The sequence below is a fragment of the Danio rerio genome, chromosome 20 (genome assembly GCF_049306965.1).
Source record: "Danio rerio strain Tuebingen ecotype United States chromosome 20, GRCz12tu, whole genome shotgun sequence".
NCBI classification, from domain to species: Eukaryota; Metazoa; Chordata; class Actinopteri; order Cypriniformes; family Danionidae; genus Danio; species Danio rerio.
The window spans coordinates 50,740,001-50,756,787 of record NC_133195.1 but is presented as its reverse complement, the minus strand read 5'-3'; the positions used below and the strand labels follow the sequence as shown (position 1 = coordinate 50,756,787).

General features: G+C 35.2%; 1 long non-coding RNA gene across 1 annotated transcript in view; it reads right to left on the bottom strand.

Moving 5' to 3' along the window:
- Positions 1-13,710, bottom strand: part of LOC141379459 (uncharacterized) — a 169,772-nt gene extending 156,062 nt beyond the window's left edge. The window contains exon 1 of the long non-coding RNA XR_012396112.1: positions 13,523-13,710. This is a non-coding gene — a long non-coding RNA (uncharacterized lncRNA). The remainder of the gene's footprint in view (positions 1-13,522) is intronic.
- Positions 13,711-16,787: the final 3,077 nt, after the last annotated feature.

Sequence of the window (16,787 nt, the reverse complement as noted above, 5' to 3'; positions counted from 1 at the left end):
TAAATAAATAAATAAATAAATAAGTAAATAAATAAACAGATAAATAAACAGATTAATAAATCAATAAATAGATAGATAAATAAATAGATAAATTAATAAATAAATAGATAAGTAAATAACTAGATAAATAAATAAATAGATAAATAAATAAATAACTAGATAAATAGATAAATAAATATAATGATAAATAAATAAATAGATAGATAGATAGATAGATAGATAGATAGATAGATAGATAGATAGATAGATAGATAGATAGATAGATAGATAGATAGACAGATAGATAGATAGATAGATAGATAGATAGATAGATAGATAGATAGGAAAATAAATAGATAAATGCAATTTAACATCTTCATACACTAAAATAAAGTCACAGATATTCTATGATTTAAAAAATAGTTTTCTCTCAGTATTGAGATATAATCATTCAGATGTTCTTATTTCTTTTGACTGAATTGAGAAAAAAATTGATTGGGGAAATAACACAATCATTTCAATTGAGTTGACACAATCAAAACAAATGATGCAGTTAAGTAAACAGGTCCTATTAGACGCAAATGCTCTTTCTGCTGATTATCCTTAACAATATTGATAGTTTTTTGGTTAAATTTTAATAATATTACAAGATGATGCTTTATGACAAACATATATTTAGTAAAATTGCTATAACATAATTTTTATATTTTATAATATTATTTATTCATTTTCCTTCGACTTAGTCCATGATTTGCAAGGGGTCGCCAAAGCGAAATGAACCGACAACTACTCTGGCATATGTTTTATGCAGCGGATGCCCTTCCAGCACTGGGAAAGTTTATAATATATAAAAAAAAAAAATCTTGGCTGAAAACATAATACCAATCAGTTTTTCTCTCAGCTACACTGACCGCATACACATCACTTCCCCTCTGGCCAGCATGAGCCCTGAAGGTCAAAGGTTACGCTGAACTAAAAGGTCATCAGTAGGTAGCAGTCAGTGGGTCAGATGCAGGTGTTCGAGGGCAGCTGTGACCTTAGAGAAACTGTTTTGTAACAGGACAGAGGGTGATTTCACATCTGTAGTTTGCTTCATTTGGTCTGGACCAAGGGTGATAAATGATACATTGTTGCATCTTCTGCCGTCTTTGGGTCGTTTTCACACCACACTGCTGGCTTTGGTCTGAACCAGTTGAAACGAACCAAAATGCAGTCATCTGACAAAATCCACATCTCTCATTGGCCAGATGTTGTTAAACATATTTCCTAAACTGCTTATTGATTGGTCAGAATTCACGTGCGGGAAAATGCCAGTGAACTCCCGCAGGTAAACAAAACCTTTTACTCTGGAGGGACGACTGTGCTGGCTGATTGTATCCCTGCTTTAGACAAACTATACATTACGAAAATGAAGGTCGGCTGCGGCTGGAAAACAGTGTTTAATGCATCGCTCGTCACTTCAGGAGGAGGTGTGAATTAATTTAGCTAAACTGCAACATGGTCATCTTGCGGAAATATAACCAACGATCCATCAGGTAATGTTTTCCCCTCTCTCTCTCTCTCTGTTGGTAAAGCGATGTCAACAAATATTTTTCCTCCATATCCCATAATGCACAGCGCATCGGCCTACGGCAGCTGAATTAGTCCAAAACGTGCAGTACTTTTTGCGGTTGGAACTGTTTTAGTACGGATCATATTCTCACCACAAACGAACCGCTCCAGGGTTCGTTTGAAAGCGTACCGAGACCACCTCTTCAAGCAGGTCTCGGTACGCTTATTTGGTTCGCTTTTGGTGCGCACTCGAGTACGATTGCTGCATTCTCACCTGCCCAAACGAACCGTACCAAAAAGGGAAACGAACCCTAGTGCGATTCAATTGAACTAAATAAGGCAGGTGTGAAAGCACCCAGAGAGACCAAACGTGACACATCTAGAGACCAGAATATAACTTATATTTGAGGGGTGGAGTCTTTTCATGTGGGCCAATCAGAAAACATCTAGCAACCTTTAAGAACCTACCAACAACCATCAAAAGACGGCCTTAGAACAATTTTCTAAGCTTTTCCAAACAATTGAATACTGGTATTCAGCAAAGATGCATAACATTATCAGGCTGTCAGTTATTTTAATGCCAACTAATTTGCAAAAATTTTCTGAAATGTTAGCACCCTGAAAAGTCCGACATAACACCACAAAAAAAATCAGGATGCATTGATACGCACTATTCGCCCTTTACAGAAGTTCGATACCATAAAATATGAATTACCTGACCAAAATCATCGACCGTAACGACAAAAGAGAGGCGTTTTTCTAAATGGAGTCCATTATTTATTTATTTATTAACTTTAAACGAATATAGCAAATATTTATAATTGTTTGATTGTTGCTGTTAAATTAAATTATTTAGCTATAATGATAATTTAAAAACTTGATCACAAGAATATAGAAAAATGACTGGTTCTGCTGTTGTTTTCATAAATTCCTGTTTGATGACGTACAATAAGGATGATCTCAAGTCACACTCAGTAGCTACGTTTCCATCCACCTATATTTACAGTATGCACAGCTGGGATATGCGCATAAAAAACTGTTGATAGAATAGAAATGTGAAGATGCAAATAACTTTTTAAAAAATACACATAAAAAACATGTGCATAACTGAATAGGAGAAAAATGTTTATCTGATAAGAAAAGATGCACATAAACTGCAAAAGAAACACTTTTACCAAACAAATTCCAGCATGTGCATTAAAAAAAAGTCATGTGATTTTGTTATGAGAGATCATGTGTTGATAACAATGTGTGTTAACTGACAAACCAGCAGGCTGAGCACATTGTAAAACATCTGAAATGTTGTTTTGGTCATTCTAAATTGCCTGAACCACCTCAGTATTAGTGTTATTACGTTATTTGAGTAGGCCCACACAGAATCTGCAAGCGCAGAATTCCGCAGACTTTGCGCAGAATATCGAAGATTTCAGAAGATTTTTAGCCCATCATTAATTCTGTTTATTTACTTGAGTAAATGTGTGTAAATCTAAATTTATTCAGTTTTTACATTAATTACAGTAACATTATTGACTAATGTGAAAATGTTCATCTGATTTATGTACAATGTAGTTTGTAAAGTAATATTTTCTGTCTTTTAGTAGATATATGAGAGACTTGCTATGTTTACCAAATAAAGTGGATTTAATTGGATTTGCAATTTAAAAATTAAATAAAAGTTAGGTATTACTTTTTATTTCACAAATTAAGGTTTTAATTATGATACTCCTAAAATAATTCCGCAGAAATCCACAGATATTTACCGAAATTCTTCTCAGAAATAGCAAAAAATGTCCGCAGATTCCGTCTGGCCCTGTTTATGAGCTCCAGAATCAAGAGCGTCTGTGCTCCGTGTTTCACGTCTTCAAACACCACCGTGCGTTCACTGCGTGTCAGGATTGCTTTCTGAAGCGCAAGTCATTTGTTAAATAAAGAAAAGATTCCCGCAGCTTCTCTTATTGAAGTGATGATTTTGTTCTCTTTGACTCGTTGGATGGAAAAGCTGCCTTATTCACTCTTCTCTTAGGTGATAATCCAGTTTTGCGCATAAAGTTCATTTGCATTTTTGGATGGAAAGTATGGAAACATAGCTGGTGTCCCAATGTGCTTTGAACCAAACACATTTGGATTGCATTTCACAAGAAAAAGCATCAACATCTATTTGTCAAATACCGGAGCAGCTTTATTTCTTACTTGGGTATAACAGGACAGAATGCTTAAGCCTCCTTTCCACTGCATACGACAAACGTCAAGCGACAGACCGCAAGTCGTTCATTTCCAATGGGTAGCAGTACCGTATGCAGAAATTTCAGATCCGAATTGAGCTGCGGATCCATTGAAATATTTGAACTCCTGTGACTAGACCGTATGCGACTGGTCGATCGGATATGATGTATTCCAGTGTTGTACAAGCAGGTCCGTGCGCGCAAGATGGGAAATAGGAGTTTATTTGGTTATTTTTTTAATCAGAAAAAGTCTATATTAAAAAAAAAAACATTTCTGTTATTAAATGCAAGTAAGAAAGTAATACATTTTTTTTTATGTTGTCTCCACATTTCCTCCAATATTTTAGCGGTCTATGAGTTCCTAGTATTCATTCACTCATTAAACCATGTAAACGCACAGAAAATAAAGGTTCTTGCTTTTGCACTCCTTTAATTCGGACACTGAGAATCAGCTTCTCTCCCATGGTGCTTGACAACAATGAAAATACTTTGCGACTGCCACACGGGGGCGTATTTCAACAGTCGTGCCCAAATGTCGTGTGCAGTGGAAAGGCGGCTTTAGATTTCCCCGATGGGTATTTTGTTTGTTTGTTTAAATTTATTAATAATAATTATAACAGTTCCATACATTTATGTAGCACCTTTCTGAACACTCAAAGCGCTTTACACATTTTTGGAGGGAGAATCTCCTCATCCACCACCAGTGTGCAGCATCCATCTGCAAGACCCCACAACACACACCAGTTGGAGAGTGATGAAGACAATCATGATATGGGGAGGGTTAGAAGGCCATGATGGACAGAGGCCAGCGGGCAAATTTGGCCAGAATGCCGGGGTTAAACCCCTACTCTTTTTTTTTTTTTGAAGGACATCCTGAGATTTTTAACCACCACAGAGAGTCGGGAACTCAGTTTAACATCTCATCCAAACATCTCTACTGAGCAGTATAGTTTTCACTTCCCTATACATGGGCATTAGGACCCACAGAGACCACAGGTTGAGCACCTCCTGCTTGCCTCACTAACACCACTTCCGGCAGCAACCTAGATTTCCCATGTGGTCTCCCATCCACGTACTAACCCAGCTGCCGATTTCATGGTTTACTTGTGGCACTATGGGTTGGAGGATTGGGGCATGTATAACAGAGTTTATTTGGTGATGATAGATCTACTGTACTTTGTTGCATTTAACTTGTAAAAATCCAATAAACATTCATCAATTCATTTTTCTTCAGCTTAGTCACTTATTAAGGGTCAACACAGCATAATGAACCGCCAACTACTCTGGCATACACTTTAAGCAGCGGATGCCCTTCCAATCATAACCCAGTATATAACACCCATACACTGTCACATTCAGACACACACATACACTATGGACAATTTAGTTTATTCATTCATTAATTTTCCTTCGGCTTAGTCCCTTATTCATCAGTGGTCACCACAGCGAAATGAACCGCCAACTTTTGTATCTTTTATGCAGCAGATGCCTTTCCAGCCACAAACGAGTACTGGGAAACATCTATACACATTCATTCACACATACACTATGGCCAATTCAGCCTATCCAACTCACCTATAGCGCATGTGTTTGGACTGTGGGGGAAACCCACACCAACACAAGGAGAACATGCAAACTCCACACAGAAATACCAACTGGCCGAGCCGGGACTCAAACCAGCGATCTTCTTGCTGTGAGGCAACAGTGCTAACCACTGAGCCACTGTGTCACTCCTCCAATAAATAATGTTCAAAAAAACAAAAAGAAACACACCCATAGTCTTACTTCTAAACTCACAGCATTTAGTTGTAACTGGTCAAGATGCTCAAACAGTGGAAGAAACATTTCCCATCTACTGCACTTGCAATCTGCAATATGAGAAAGTATTTTATTCTGAAGGAAAAGACAACTTAACCTTTAAATATAAATAAATCTAAGTCAAACTCGCTCACTGAAGCGGAAAACATCGTTGGCAAGTACAAGTGGGAACGATTCGCAGTGTCAGTCCGCTGCTGTTTGTGTAGAAACATGTCAGATAAAAGCTTCAGCAATCAACCACCCAGACGCAAAGTTTATCATTCACAATTATTCCTCTCAAAGACGTCCTGCGGTTATCAGCACTCAGCATCTCTGCGCAAACACGAGAAACGAGAGGTCAGAACTTCAGAAATGTGTTGGGGTAATAATTACGCTGATTGTTTTATGCTCGAGTTTATTCTGGTCATGGGACGGCGTCTCCGTGTGGGCCGGTTCTGGGCTCGTTGCCGTCGGTTACAGCTGTCCACCTGCCAATCAGACGTCAGCTCCGTGCGAGTGTGTGTGCGTGTCAGTGCTGTGTGACAGTATAATTATGAGGCTCGCTGCAGGCCATCGCAGGCCTATAACAGACGTTTATCGATCGTTCGGCAGAACGAATTTATCAATGTCCAGACTGCGGGACACACTCACACACACACACCGAGTTCAGAGCGTCTGACCCCTCACGCGTCAGATGGATGGATGCTGGAATGAGACTTTATTAGAAAGCAAGACTTTACTGAAGTTTTGACAAGACAAACCGTGTGTGTGTGCGTGTGTGTGCTTTGATTGTCAGTTTAAATTGAACTTTAACCCCATCAAACACCCTATACACAGTCAGAAAGGTTAAAGGTCAGCATTTGTGACAATATTCATAGAACAAATATACAGTGGAGATCAAAATTTATAAACACTTGATTTCTTGATATAATCATGATTCAAAATTGGAAGTAATTAGTTGAGGCCATATAATGCAAGACCTCACTAGTCACTCACAGACATCACTAAAGCTGGATTTATCCTTTCGTCTGGTGCTGCATCATGCGCCTCCCCTGAGTGTGTGCGCACCTCACGAAACGGACAAGGCTTTTATACTTGAAGCGTTCGCCGTTGTGTCGTGAGATTTTTTAAAACAACGAGCAGTCAAACGGAACTGACTGTATAAACGGATAAACAGAGAAGTAGGAAGTTTCCGGAACTACGTCATATCATTAACATCATTCGATATTTTTCAACTAATTAGTTTTATAAATTATTGTAATGATTATAAAGATTTTTATAAACACTGAAGATTTTTTTTTAAATTAAACTTTGATGTATCACTTGTATTTCAAAGTTTATTAAAATGATAATAACAACAAAACATGGGCTGCTCTACAAATATACTTTTTATAGCAATAATAAAAGCAAAAAAAGCACACTTTCTAGAAAATACTGCCTTTTTTATTTAACACATTCAACAATTCCCACATTACTCTCGGGCTAGTTTGTCCTCTACTGATATGCTAAAAAGGCAATAATGGTCCAACATTCCTGACCATTATAACCAATAAAGCCTATAAACCAGGCCATCAGTATATTGTAAACTGATAGGGTCAAATATTCCTTTCCAGTTATCAAAGAAATCATTTGTGACTTCATTTTAGCTTTGCAACTATATATTAAAGTGTTTTAAATTCAATATTGTAATAGATATATCAGTGTAAAACAATGGTGGAACATCATATTCTGTAATTGTGTATTAAAACCACCCATGTCTCCACGTTTGCCATGGCCTCTCCTTTTGATTTTGACAAACTTATCCCTCAGGTTTTTACTAACATTTTCATAAAAACTTTAATCCTTTCCCACGGCTGTTGCAATTTCTAGCCAAAAATGATTGGTCATCTGATTATCCCTACGATCACGCATGGACTGATCATAAAGATGTCTGTACAGTCGTACCTGTTTCAGACAAAATCTCTGCAAAATTTTTCATACTCATCTCAAATCAGTTGCGGCGCCGCACATACTGTTCGCTTAACTGTTTGTTTGTTTGTTTGTTTGTTTGTTTTTTTTAAACTACTATTTATTTTTTTAACCTTTTAACTGCACTTTGTTAAAGGTGCAGTATGTAAGTTTTACACCCAGCGGTTACACTAGGTATTGCATGCCTGGATTTGATGACCAACAGGAGTGAGTTTGTAGATCCAGTCTAAAGGCTGATTTAAACCGTGTTCTAAATAAAAGCAACTGCACGCGATAGAAAAAACATTTACAATACAAAAATGAGTTTTTGTTATAACCAACACCTGAAATTGATATATTAGAAACGGCTTCTATTTCTCACAGGTGAACAACAGAAGACTGACACCTCAGGTGAACCTTGTGTGCTTTAATCAGCCATTTTAAAAATAAAATAAACCATTTGAAATTGAACTTCAGAACTGTGACTCATTCAGTGCAAGCCAACACATATCAGTGATTCAGCATCTACATTTAATAATGTTAAAGAGGGTTAAATGTATTAAATAGATTATAAACCTTACCATTTCATGAGTGAGTGCATATTCTGTGCTTCTGAATGGCTGTTTTTAAATTTATGTAGTGTTTCGTCTGTAAAAGAAAATGTTTGCCTTTGCATTGAACTTTGAGCATATTACATTCAGAGATGTTATGTTCACACAGCTACACTCTGAAAAATATTGCTATACTTATACAAAATCAAAAATTTAATGCTGGAGTTTGCATTAATCTATTCAAGTTACGACAACATCTAACAAAATAAAGTTTAGACAACAAACTTTTTTATATTAGCCAAATCTTCAATCAGAGGCATTTTAACATTGCACAAACCTCTAATTTTTAAGTTGAGCACTCAAAAATTTAAGTTGTTTCATTTAGTTTTTTTTTAATTAAAATTAAAAACAAATCCGCTGTTCTGTACTTAAGTACATGCACGTTTTCTAGTTTAGAACCTCAAATAAATAAAGGCTGTGTCCGGAACCGCATACTACTCAGTAGGTACTGCATTTGAATTTAAACATACTACTTGGCTGTTAGAAAAGTTCGTTCTATACAGTATGAATGTAAAAAGTATGAATGGAATTCGGACGTACTACATCCACCATTTTGTCATGATCACATGACCTACCTGCGTCAGTTGCGTCGCTTCACTTCCATTCATGAATTCTCTCACGGGGCATTATGGGATAGTGCAGGGTGCATGGGATGCGCACTCCAGAATCTCGCCAAAGTAGTAAGTCATCCGGGTACTTCTTGCATACTGATTTTCGAATTCTATGAATTCGGACATACTACTCGGTTCACATACTGATTTTAACATACTATATAGTATGGAAGAATGCGGTTTCGGACGCAGCCAAAGTACCCGAAATTGTTTGATTTTTTGTTTGTTTTCAAATTTACTGTTCATGCTTGTAGGAAATACATTTAACAACAAAATTTTTATTTTTCGGTAATTTGTTATTTTTATTAAACCACAGGTTTTCATTGTTTTATAAAACAAAAACATGCACAGTCCCATATTATCAATAAAAATAAAAAATAAAAAAAAACATCAGTGTGTGGACTTAAAAATACAAAACAACTCCATTAGTGTGGAAAAAATTGTGTTATCGACCCAATTTATTTGGGTTGCTACAAGTTAGATATTATTTTCAAGCAACTGACAGATATATTTACCTTTAAATTAGCTACATTTTTAAATTGATGTAATTATCAATATTTTCCTGTTTTGAAAACTTATTCTGGAAACTTAAAAGTTTTAATCTAATCAGCATTTTAGAATTTTTAAGTTACAATAATGTAATAAACTATGTAGTGCTCCAAACAGACCTCTTGGGGTATTTTTAGACTGTACATTACACATCAACTAAAGATTAACATATAATATCATAGACCCCCCCAATACACATCAAAAGCTACATGGTCAGCCTATGATTCAGCAAACATCTGAAAAACAAATCGCTTATAAACCAAACTCCAACAATGCATTAGAGCTGAACAGTCCAGTGGCTTAACCTTATATCTAAAAAAGAAAGATATCCAAAGAAATCTTTTCAAATTGTAAAGAAACCTGCTAATTTTTTAAACTGATGAAGACAGCAGAACCGATCTTATGAAGACAAACACCCTGTTTAGGTTCAGTCTTTCTCCGGTTTAATGATGACAATATTTCCCATCTTACTTAAATGAAAGTTGTCAACATTAGACTAGTTTTCTATCTTCTTCCTCATTTGGGATTGTCCCCTGTGCTCAAATCTGTGTTTCTGTTTTATTCTAACAATAACTGACAACAAGTATTAATAAATCACCACAACATGACTCTAACATGAATAATCCATCAGTAGAATAATCCAGTCATACTGGAGCAGAAATGGAAGATCTCTCTGGATCTCCTCCGGCTATTATTTATTTTAAGTGCAGACAGGACGAGGAAAAATATCCCTGATTTATGAAATCTGAAGTCAGAGTCAAATCCACAAATGTATATCAATCAAAATATTTCTGTACGGAAGTTTAATAACCGAGTTGTTTATTAATACCACAGCCAATTCAAAACCATGAACAAATGTTATTAAAAATAGACAGGAAATTGTGTCACTTTTTTTCTGAGCCAGGCCTCGTTGAGCTTTCTAAAGTGGAACAGCTGCTTTTACATGAGGAACTAATAAACTTTTTTCAGATCACAATGGATTATGGGATCACAGGAAGTCAAATGAACTGCAATATTAAACAGGAAAGACAAACAGGACGGTGCTGATGGCAAGACTTTAGATTCACATTTACCATATACACACTGCTATAGTGATAAAAAGAAATACTGAAGATGTACATTCTTCAGCATAAAAACAATTCTGTGTAAAACTGAGCCATAAAACAGCATCATGAATGTAAATGTTGATATTGCAGGACACTTTACATGTAAACAGAATAGCTTTGTGTAATTGACAGACAAGTATCTTAAGTGACTTACAGTGTGTTCAAGTTGTACATGAAATATTCTAAACCAGGGGTGTCCATACTCAGTTCTGGAGGGCTGGTGTCCTGCTTATTTTAGTTCCAGCCCCAATTAAACACACCTAAAATAGCTAATCAAGCTCATTCTAGGTATACTGGAACAGGGGTCTCCAAACTCGGTCTGGAAGGTGACTGTTTTGCATATTTTGGTTCCAACCCCAATTAAACACATCTGAACCAGCTAATAAAGCTCTTTCTCGGTATACAAAACTTCCAGGCAGGTGTGTTCAAGAAGGTTGGAGCTAAACTATGCAGGACATTGGCCCTCGAAGACTGAGTTTAGACAACCCTGTACTAGAAACTTACAGGCAGATGTGTTAAAGGAAGCTGGAGCTAAACTATGCAGGACATCAGCACTTCAGGACTGAGTTTGGAGAGCCCTACTCTAAACCTTATTGGAAATTGATTTTAATACGTTTTAAAATAAAATTCTTTCTATTTTCCACTTTAACTTCTTGTACTCTTTCTACAAGTGTTCATTTTTTTTCACCATAAAATTAAAAAGATAAAATTTTTCTCAAACTTTTCAACTAATAATAATATTTATGTATTTAAAAATTAAGCTTTTCTTCACCACAAAAAAAAAATAAATAAATAAAAACTGTCCTTTTTTCTCAAACTTATAAACTAAAAAACATTGCAAGTGTTAAATATTATTGATAATCATTCAACATTGCTAGTTATTAAAATATATAAATAAAAAAATGTGAGATAAAACTTAGGTTTTTGTCCCAATGTGGGATACACATACAAAAAAAAAAAACGACAGAAAGGGGTCAGGGGTATACAAAATACAAAATATAAATAAGACAAACAAATATAAGTGAGAAAGGGTACTAAGAAAGGTTAAGGAACCTTGTGGCATTACAGGATCTTGAAGGTTTTAAGTAAAAAAAAAAAAAAAAAACGTGTTTTAATGGATTTTTTATTAGTGCTTTGCTTTATGTTGTTTGTATAATGTTCTTATTATTTTAGTATAGCAGGATAAAATGGTTTTTGGTTATTAAATGTGCATCTGTAAATGTGGTCTTTTGTAAATATTTTTAAAAAATTAATAACATAAGTTTCTTTCTGTATTAGTTGTAAAGTTAAAAAATCCAAAAATATTATATAGGTATTTTAAACGGAAATTTGGCAATAATTAGTTGTTTATGAATTTGGAGATCTCATACCATTTTTTATTTGCGAATTGACATTTCAAAAAAAAAAAAAAAAAGCGGCAAAGTTCCTGGCTGAGACAAACAAAATGAATTGTTCTGCTGATCTATATCCTGCTAATCTATATCCTGTCTAAACTTGGAAAGAAAATGTTTGACAGGGTAAAATGTATGATAGAAGTAAAGTTGGCATATTCGGTTTTTAGCTTCTTAATATAATATTAGAAAACTATCATTTGCAAATTCCAAATAGCGAAATCATACTAGCAGACAACAAATATCAAGCTATATCATTGTTCGTGGTCGAAGAAATAGTGCTAATGTTGTTTTAAAGTGTTACTTGCATGCGATTTAAGACTTGATATTCAATGCAGAGTGGAAAAAACAACAAAGGGACCGTGTCAAAAGATGTCAGTTTGTTGAAAAAACGAACAAAAGCAATTCAGCCAACTGCCATTGTAACAGTATACATTACTGACATTTTGCATTACAATGACATGTTTTTATTGATTAACATATTTAATGTAATTAAATATATGTATATATATATATATATATATATATATATATATATATATATATATATATATATATATATATATATATATATATATATATATGTTTGTGTTCTGTATGTAACTGTGACATTTGATTTGTTTAAATAGGTTTTGAAATCATGGCCTGTGTATACACCAACATAGGTGGACCCTGCAGAACATGCAGCCTGTCACTTGCTGTTTTTCTTACCTCTGTTCTTGTGTTTTGAAGTGTGATCAATGTAAAACATCAGCTGTTACATATGCAGAACTTTAAATGAGACCTTTTTAAATTTGTTTGTAGTAAAAAATGTGTTAGGCATCGACCAAACCTACTTCCAATTTAAACCTCTAATGAACCCAGACCAATAAGAGATAATGTTTAGGGTTTATTGACTATGAGTGATTGAAATAAGGAAAGCAAGGCCTTAATTCGGTGAGAAGAAAAACTAACTTTCCTACATAGTGTATCTTTAGGGTGTAACAAGATATTTTCTGAATATGAGTTTCTTTTACATAATGAGACAATACAAAGGGGAATAGCAGCAAAGACCCTTGCTAATTCTTTATGGCATACAAGAAAATGTGATAAAAATTCTTTACATGTTATACCTTGGGATTCAATACCTGTCCTTCAGAAAAAATTCTTTTTCAAACCAATTTTTATCAACAAGTTTTTATGGTTGTACAAAATATTACAGTTGTTCCAAATATAACATTGATGTAGGGACATGTTGTGTTTGTATATTAATTTGCAAGCTAAAAGAGCTTGTTTGTGAAAGGCTGAAAGTTTAGTTGGACGTTTCTTTGCTTTATAGTCACACATCAGCAAGAAAGGAAGGCCATATGATCAAATACAGCTTACGAGACTATTGAACCTTGAATATTCAGTCTGAAATAACATGCAAGTACGACGTCAAAACAGCATTAGCACTATTTAATTGACTGAACAATGTTGTATTATGAAAGTCATTGGCAGTTAGCCTATGATTTTATTATTTATAATATGAAAAAAAAAATTCTGAAATTATATTATTAAATAGAAAGTCTGAATGTGTGAATATACTTCAATACACCTCGGCTTTAATTGTAAACAAATAAGCCTGAAGTTAGTTAAAACACTTCTGGCTGAGCTCCAGGAACACAACAAAATCATGAATGCACGACAACAACTAACTGTTATATCTTAATATATTTGAACACTCTTGTAACCATCAACTTTGTCTAAACTTTTAAAAACACGAAAATGAGTACTCACGGAAGGCATTTGTAGGCCTGACAGCTTGTGTGAACTCCATTTCTGTATATAATCCGGGCATTTTTTAAGTGTTTTTTTTTCCAGTATGCTGATATTTGATGCTGTAATCCCAATTTTATTTAGGATATTTCATTTAGTGTTTTAATTAAACGTGATTGGGATTCAGGCAGCCATGTTCTGACTCAACTGAAGAGTTCAAAGGTTGAGTGATTCTTTTCTTTATCGTCTCGCGGTAGTCAGCAGCGCCATCTTGTGGATACAAATCAGCCATTCAACACCTCCATTTACAGCTGGAAACAAACGAGACGTTTTAGGATTCTGATATGTCTGAAATCATCAAAGTTTCTGCAGGTTTACAGGTGACGTGGGGCGCTGATCACGTGAATCTGCACAACCGAATATTAGGTTTAAGGTGTGCAAAGAGGAGATTTTTTTCAAATAAATATTTTTTATTTTTTATTTTTATGCATTGTTTTAGGCGACGCGGTGGCGCAGTAGGTAGTTCTGTCGCCTCACAATAAGAAGGTCGCTGGTTCGAGGCTCGGCTGGGTCAGTTGGCGTTTCTGTGTGGAGATTGTAGGTTCTCCCCGCGTTTGCGTGGGTTTCCTCCGAGTCCTCTGATTTCCCCCACAGTCCAAAGACATTCCGTACATGTGTATTGGGTAGGCTAAATTGTCAATAGTGTATGAGTGTTAAAGAGTGTGTATGGATGTTTCCCAGAGATGGGTTGCAGCTTTTTTTTCCTGTTACATATAAAAAGGTCCAAGTTTTAAAATCAAAAGTTGCAATAGCTTTGTTTTATTTTATTTTTGTCACAGTGCAGAAACAATGCTTAAAATAAAAAAATAATGTTAAGTAAAAAAAAAAAAAACATAATAAAGGTCGGTGACATTAAAATGTAATATTTAAAATGTAATATGAACATTTTAATGAACATTAAAAATGTCATTTTTATTTTTTTACTTTTAATATTGTGTATTTATGCTTAACATAATTGAGTACATCCCATTTTGAATATTTTTATCCATTTCTCAGTGAATATAGGTCATATATTTTGGTGCATTTGAACAAAACAGATTTATTGAAAAGATATATTTATTAAAATAATATTTTAGTCACAGAACATCTTTAGATATAGAAAGACAGTACAATTAAATCCATGCAAAATATTGGAGGAAAGAATTACTAACTACAAAATTTCAACAAAATTGTAAAAAAAAAATTCTGTTTCTCTTGAATTTTGCTTTTTCAAATTTGTTTTTAAAAATATTTTTTAAATATAAATTTGGCTGAATTAATTTTGGACCATTATCATAAGTTATTTTGTTAGATTAGCTCCAGATTTGGCTTCAGTACTGACTAATTTAATGTATCAGCACAAACATAATATTGTATAGCTTCCTATAGAAAATTTTAATTTAAATGAGAGATTAGTGAGGAGTGCAATTAAACAAATAAACTATAAATAATTACATAACAATACAATAAAAAATAGCTAATTAAAAATTCAATGACCACAAAGTTAAGCTTCAACTCACAATTAAATATCAAAATAAAGTACAATAACTGTAGAATAAGAAAGAAAGTTTTAAAAAACCTATTAAATCCACTGTTGATATTCCACCTTGTCCAATTATTGGTTTATTTAGGGTTCTTCCATCCGGCCACTATTTATAAGTATATACTTATAATATAGGAAATGTTCTTTATTTTATGAAATTTGAGAAAATTAGGAATTCTCTTCACCGACCTAGCACTATTTACATTAAACTGTGGGAAACCCTTTGCAAACTGTGGGAAAAACGATCGCCTCACAGCAAGAAGGTCGCTGGTTTGAGCCTTGGCTGGGTCAGTTGGCGTTTCTATATAGAGTTTGCATGTTCTTCCCATGTTCACGTGGGTTTCCTCTGGGAGCTCTGGTTTCCCCCACAGTCCAAACACATGCTGTACAGGTGAACTGAATAAGCTAAATTGAACGTAGTGTATGTGTGTGAATGAGAGTGTATGGGTGTTTCCCAATATTGGGTTGCAACTAGATGGGCATCTGCTGCGTAAATCATATGCTGGATAAGTTGGCGGTTCATTCCGCTGTGGCGACCCCTGATTAATGAGACTAAGCTGAAAAGAAATGAATGAATGAAAATAATGCCAATCCAAACCCTGTATGACTAACATTCTTCATAAAAACACAAAAGAAGATATTTAGTGAAATGTCCAAGCTGCTCTTGTCCATGGTATTCAGACTTGACGTTTTAATTTAAGGATTTTTTTACTTTATCAGCGTGAATGATTTCAATCCATACAGAAGCAGTCAGACAAATGTCTTTCACGTGCATTTCAGGAGCACAAACTCAGCGTCTGCCTGAATAAACATCAGTCCTCATACGTTTATATGTGTGTGTGTGTGTGTGTGTTCCAGGTAAGGAGTGTTTCTCAGGTGAGCCGTGCTCTGCTTAACTTTCCCTGCAGTGGTGTTTTTGTCCACCGCCGGCGGCTCATCCTGCTAAAGAGAGTAATTTGGCTTATCTTATCACGTAGACCTCACAGCTGCCTTTTGATTCCTCTCCCTCCTTCTCCTCTTTTCTCTCTCTTTTTTTGGGGGGGGGGCTCTGCTCTTTTTCTCATTTAGTCCAACAAAGATTGTCCTCGGAGATTGACCTTGCGTTTGCCTTGAGGCTGAAGCCCTCATGCTAGTAACTAGATAACACACTCTATCAGCGAGAGTGAAATCGTTGGGAGAACACACTGCTGATAGTAGCATCAATCCAGGCCTGACACCGCCCGGGTCAACCATTTATCTCCCATAATGCCCCAGGCCATGCACTCGCCATCTTGCTTTGCTACATCCTTTTTTTAATAACCTTGGCCACGTTGCGTTTCACACACCGCTCTTCCTTTCTAATCTGCTATAAAGTCTGTGAGAGAGTGTGTGTGTGTGTGTGTGTTTGATTTGCACAGAAGTGGTGAAGGTGAACAAATTAACAGAGATTTCTCTGATTCCTGTCTGTTTCTTTTTTGGTTAAAGCTATAGGCTTGTGAGGGTGTAAAATTTTCTTGTTATGATTAATTTCTGTATCAAAGAACACACAAAATCAAAACTGGCCATATGACTTTGTTAGCTCATTTTGCAAGTTTTGTGGTGAACAATTCATATAACCCAGGCTCTTTCTGTATACATACCCCTATATATATTTCTGGAGAGCACCAAATACGTCCCAGTGGCTAGTTTTTTTGTTGTTGCAGTGTTTGTTTTCACCACCAGAGG